At 37.2% G+C, this 6,605-nt stretch overlaps 1 long non-coding RNA gene across 1 annotated transcript; it reads left to right on the top strand.

Annotated features, from left to right (window-relative positions):
- Positions 1-1,227: 1,227 nt before the first annotated feature.
- LOC143414100 (uncharacterized) lies at positions 1,228-6,354 on the top strand. Its single transcript, XR_013094653.1, has 3 exons — positions 1,228-1,295; positions 5,156-5,265; positions 5,569-6,354. It is a non-coding gene; the product is annotated as an uncharacterized LOC143414100 (long non-coding RNA).
- The last annotated feature ends 251 nt before the right edge of the window (positions 6,355-6,605 follow it).

The raw sequence follows: 6,605 nt of genomic DNA, 5'->3' as shown, positions 1-6,605 counted from the left end.
CGGTGTACTTTAAATCGCACTGCTCATCTCCTACTCCTTTGTGTAACACACCTTATCCCCATGTTCACCTCTTGCAAGTCACCTCATCCAAGTCTCCATTTTATCTTCATCACCACCACCAGCATCACCACTGGGATTTCTTTTTATATGCCTCTGGTTTGGAGATATAATTGCTAGATCCTGTTGCACACTTCCTTTTCTGACCCTTGTTATGATGGCTTAACATTTTTTTTCAATAATCAAAGGCTTATGATATTGTACAAGAATCTAAAGGGACAGGAGTGCAGAGGCTTCAGAACTTGTCTCAGAATCTTCTGGTTTTAAAGATTCCTTGAGCGTTAAAGTAATCCATTGACAGTTTTCAATGGCAACACAGCCAAAAAATAACTGATAGTAAACAAAGTTTGTGTAGCTACCACAAGAGTGGTACTGAAATCTACAGGTGTGGGTTGATGAATTTACATGAAAGGAATTAATTTGCAATGATTTGCAATGAACGGCAATGATTACCTGCACTGATTAAATTAAGCTTAAGGTTAAGCACGATAAGGAAGATTTGTAATCACTCATCTGCCTGCTTTCCTACATGTTAGGCTGCTGTTCTGTAGATTATTACTCTCAATAAATCTGTCAACAAAAACGTATCAACAATCAACATTTCTCTTGTGCAACAATTGAATAATATTTTATTTGTGTTTTTAAATATGTACCACTAACTTTATATTTCTTTATTTATTATACTTGCCTCTTTTAAAACTTTGTACTGATGTCTTTTATATGTTCTTATGTGAGCTTGTGCAATGTAATTTTAAGCTTTCTCAAAAACGACATTTTGAGATGCTGAATGACAAAGTAAATCCGGAATCTTTTCTGTTCTTTACATCACTACCACTTTCCCACGCTGTTGATCTCAGTATTGGCGTGGTTACTCTTGTACAGTCTTGCCTTTTCTTCTTTCCTGCCTTTTTTGAGCCAATCAGCCTCCACTTTACGTGGGTTAAATCTGTGCTCTCTGTCATTCTCCCATTAATGCAACCCATCTCCTCCCCATCTCCACCTCACAGACTCCACAGTCAGAGCTCCAGTGAAGCCTTAGTCTGGTTGCTGAGCAGTCTCTAGCCTTGTGTGACAGAGTCCAGTCAGTGGTTATGTGTAGGTTACATTCATAATCATTCTTTTTTTTTTCTTTACTATTAAGGCAAATTCATTGGTCCGTTTGTTCTCTACAGATAGCTGCAGACTCAAAGTCAAATCAGTGGACTTGGACATTCTTCAACTCTCATACTGCAATTGAGGTATGTGTCCATTATATGTCTATTAAATAACATTACGGGGAGATTACAAAATGTAATTTGTTACCGAGTCACTGGTGACCACATAAAACATTGAACTGGCTTTTTATTATCACTCATAAAGGTTGAATAAATTTCCATTAGTCTGATCATATTTAAAATGTAGCTCCATGTCTTTAATATAAACCATAAAATTTCAGCTTGGTGCTTTTCCTCTACTGTGTTCACAGAGCCAAAAAGAACTGACTTTTTGTCTTATTGCTTGCTTTGATTGTCCATTAGAGTGTCATTATTTAAACTGTGACTTTCATTGACCTCTATTGGTGACCAGTGAGTCACAGCACCCTTGCAGATCTTTGGCCCAGCTAACAGTGGCCTGTCAATGACGCACTCAATAGCTCACAGTGAAGTGGCTTATTACAGCAGAGGGACAGATGGACTATGAGCTGAAACACAAACTGTAGACTGCAGACACTCCAGCAACTTAGTGTAATTGGTGAACCCACGCAGATGTGTTATGGTTTTATTTTACCAGTGATCAAAAGGGACATTATACCCAACATAAACTGAACAAAAGTGTCCAAAAGTTCCCTGTGCATGGAAGTTTCTTGAATGTGATTATAGAAGAATTCTGTTTTCTTAAGCTTTGAACTGCAAGGCAATTACCACATCGCTGTCCCTATACGGAAACGTGTTGGAAGGTTTACCCAAAAATAAGGGCCCAAACAAGACAGGTCCTTCAGGAGACATGCAAATGTGAGTCATCGTCATGAGATCACAAATAAGTAGAGATAAAGCAAGAAACTCGCAAAGATAAAAACATCATTCACATACTGTATCAGCAGCCACCTTGAGGATTGTATGGCAGACAATTTAATTTTCCCTTTGCCTCAGGCACTACACTTTAGACAAACTTAAGCATTTTACTTTCAAATAATAAAAGGACATCTTGTCTTGAACTTTATACAATATGTGTCATTCAAAACCCTGATGCACTTTATACGAACAAATATTGTTTAGAGTTACTAAAAAAACAAGCAAACAAAAACAGATTTTACTGACACATATGTGATATTAACACCAAACTCCTCACAGTAACATATTAGGCTCTCAGCTCTCAGTCCACATCCACATCCACTCGCACCACAACATACTTAAGATGCCCCACTGTATACTGTATACTGTATACAGTGGGGTATTTTTATGTCATTGAGTGGGTGGGAGATATTATTGTCCAGCATTGCCCTTATCTTGGACAACATCCACCTCTCCAGCACCACCTTAAGGGAGTCCAGCTCCATCCCCACAACATCACTGGGCTTGCGAATCAGTTTATTGAGTCTGTTGGCATCTGCGACCCTCAATCTGCTGCCCAGCCTGCAATAGCATACAGGATGTCACTGATCACAACAGACTCATAGAAAATATTGAGCATTTGTAACCCTGGTTAACATAGCTAACAACAAATAAAAGCCTGTTAGTAAAAACAGTCATAAGAAATATATTACAGGTGATAAATAGTCAATAAATAGATCATAATGGTTAGAAAATTCATTAAAAACATCAGCAATGATATAATTCATGGTATAGGATTTCATTTGTGTTTAAAAACATGTTAAAAGGGTACAGAACTTGCTAATTCATGGTGTTTTATGTTAATTCAGGTAAAATGGCTAAAATATGTGTTGAGACTCTTATTGTGAAAGGGCACGCTGCAGCGTGACTCCTGTGATTAGCCACACCCAATCGGGTTGTTCCCTTTTTTTTTATGCTTGAGAGGGAGAAATGCAGACAGTCCTTGCAGAGCTGCTGCTTAAATGAGTGAAAAAATAGTAAAAATAAGCCAAAAATCTACTTAAAGCCATTTTTGTACTCTGGAGAATGTATTTTTGTTTTTCCGACCTGTCCTTGCCAGAGGAGGAGCCAGACATTTGAAACACCCGGGGCTTAGCCCTAAAGGGTAGTATGCATGTGGGATTTTTTTTTTTTTTTTTGAGGGGGGGGGGTGTAGAAATGACTGAAAGATTAATAGGCTCTGTTTTGAGTTTTGTTCAAAAAAGAATGACTTCATATAGGGAAATATATATATCACACATGCAGGACACCTTAAACTAGTTTTTTAATTAAGCAGCAAGACAGAACGAAGTCGGGGCTGTATCAAGACACAGGGACTAAACCCCAATTCAACCAGACGCAGAACTGATCCAGAATTAAAACAGGACTACAACAGTTCAAAAGCAGGACTACTGAGGACTTAACCAAGACATAACCACAATCATAACTAGATGATAGTAGCACTAAAAATCATCATAGACCTGCACTACACTTATTTATTTAATTCTACCAAAGTACAATATTTAGATTGAGAAAAGTTTATATAATTATTTAGCCTTGTTGTGCAAACAAGCCTGCAGAACTTAATAAATATAGAATTTGAAAAATAGCAAACCTAAAAAGAAACACTAGGTACGAGATACATGAGTACCTATGATACAGTGATACTTTTAGTAAGCAACCATTTGACTAACATGTGTGTCTCACCTGCTCTTGTTCATCTCTGTTCTGTCCTCATTCTCCATCTCCCTCTCTGTTCCTCTCTCTCTCTCTTTGTGCTGACAATCATCAAATATACAGTTGAAACCAGATATTTACAAACTCTTCAGATCAAAACAAACACATTTTTAATTGTAACATCAAATCAGACTAAATGTTTATTTTTTTAGATTGATAAATATAAAAACATATTTGTTAACTTTAAGAGTAAAGAGAGAAACTGTCTGTGTTTTTTAATTGCAAATGGCACCAAATTGTATTCAAACTGAGCCACACTTATGGAGCTCCACAGTTCTTTTCCTGGTGTTTTGGTTGACATCTCTTGATTTTCCCATGTCACAGAAACAGGCTTTGTGTTTTGCCTTATATGCATCCACAGCTGTGCCACCAATTTACTCACATGGACTCTACTAACCTATCAGAAGCTTCTTCAGCTCAGAATGGAATCCTCTGGAGTTTTCTTATTAATTAACAATAAACTTAGTGTATATGTACTCCTAAATTTAATGAAAGTGATAAAAAATAGACAGCTCTGTCTCTCTTTATTCTGACATTTAACTAATTCAAAATATATTTCAATATTTATCTAAAACAAAAGTTTACTCTAAATTGATGTTGTACAGTAAAAATGTTTTATGTTTTCTCCCTAAAGTGTATGTAAATATCTGGTTACAAATGTGAATATCCTGCTGTGTACTGAAATCCCTCTTGTTTTGCATAGAAATATACTGAACAACATACAAAGCATAATATATAAAATAACATTTACCTGAGTTTTTTCTTTGAAAGAACCCTCTAATGTCCATTCTTATATTTCAGTACATAACTGAAACCGAATTAGTCGGGGAGGGTAAGAACTGAAAATATGAAATAAACACACGTAAGCTAAGACTCTCTAAAAAATAGCATTTGTTCGGCTTTTCATTTCGCCATTTGTTGATTCACTTGAAGAGCAAGTAAAATAATATTGGTCAAGTGATCAGTTTCATATCAATCTTTCGTGATGCACCGTCATATTTACATTATTTGTACGGTACAAATGATTTGCTTTGGTACCTGGTCAAACTTAAGCTCTCCTTAGTATGGCTGGCTCCGTCTCTCCAACAGCGCACTCACGGGCAGCAGCTGCCCCCGCCCCCTCGCTCAGTCGCTTAGTGCCTGAGCTTGGATCATACCAATATCAGGGGGGGATTCACGCACAGTCGTAAATTCCCACAGTGTGCACTATGTGCTTCGAATATTGTGTGTACTTTTTGTTTTATACAGTTGTCAGCCAGGCATCTAACTATGAAAAAATTACACTCCAAAAGACCCCGGGCTTCTGACAAAACAACCCGGGCTTAAGCCCCGTAAGCCACCCCCACGCTCCGCCCCTGGTCCTTGCCTTGGTGACGTTGTGAACATAACCGAACGGGACTTGGTGAGTTCAGAAATTGTCTTTTATTTCATGCAAGAAATTTTTGTTGTATTATATTGCTCATTTCATGCAAATGGAGAGCCAAGGTAGCAGATTTATGTTGTTTTATGTTAAAAACGGTGGATTCGTGCTTAAACGACACACAGGCTGCAGTTCAAAGGCCTTTGACGGTGTTTCAGCGCGCCATATTGGCGTCACCTCATTTACGGCTAAATAAGCTGGAAAAAACTGACTTTTACTGTTATTTAAGGGCTACCCGTGTGTTATTTTCGAATGTTTATGCACTTTATTTTGTTGTTATGGTAGGCCATTAAGGTTTGGATCGGGAAATGCTGAGCTAGAATCGGAGTTTGATCCGCTGAGCGAGAAACAAGATGGCGAGCCACCCACGGACCCATTGAACTGTACCGAGCAGGAAAAAGGAAAACGCCCCCTGCTGGACGTTGAGCTCTTTCGCTGATAAAACTGGTAGGATTAATCCATACACCTCTGCAAAAGAACAGCGGACTTTTCAAAGCACTGGATAATCATTCGGAGTAATTCCAGGACTAATAGTTAAAGGACACAAAGACAACTTTCTTTTGTTTATTTGTTTGTTTAAGGGATTTATTCAGCCTTTTGCTGAATTGTTTTCAGTTTTACATTTATTTATTTATTTTTGTAATTTATTTTGGTCAACCTTACATTTTAATGCTGTAATGGTGTTAATGGAAATGTAAATAATTTTGTTGGGTTAAAACAAAATAAGAACTGGTTGAGAATTTAAAGGTGAACCTAGACCAAGATTAAATTAAATCTTGGGCCTAAAGAACTGAACTTGATTTAAAATAACACAGTGTTAATGCAAATAGATCAAAGGATAAACTTGAACTTAGAACTTGAAATAAATAAAACAATAACCTAGGTTGAAAATAACATCCTTCTAAAGCCAAATAAAAGGTTTTGAGATAAATAGGATGAACTGACAGAACATACTGAACTAAAAGGGGGGAAAGAAAAACCTTGTTTTCTTAAATGTGTGATGTTGAATGTTTTATGTAATGTGTCTATAACTGTCTATTCCCTGTCTTCACAAAATAATAAGCCGGCAATTTAAACGTATTTACTGGTCTGTGGTCTTTATTACATGCTACACTCATTACTGCTCTAGTAGTCGAACCTAACTGGTCCTAGTATACTGTAACGACTCCAGAAGTGTTACACATTGTTTGACAAATTTTAAAAGACCTCAGCCGCCTCAGAAAATAGAGACAACACTGACCCTTCCTGTAGAGTGCAGTGCTGTTTTTAACCCAGTCCAGTTAATCATCACTGTGTACTCCAAGGTATTTATATTCCTCCAA

This window comes from Maylandia zebra, linkage group LG19 (assembly GCF_041146795.1).
Source record: "Maylandia zebra isolate NMK-2024a linkage group LG19, Mzebra_GT3a, whole genome shotgun sequence".
NCBI lineage: Eukaryota > Metazoa > Chordata > Actinopteri > Cichliformes > Cichlidae > Maylandia > Maylandia zebra.
This window is presented reverse-complemented; position numbering and strand designations above follow the sequence as displayed.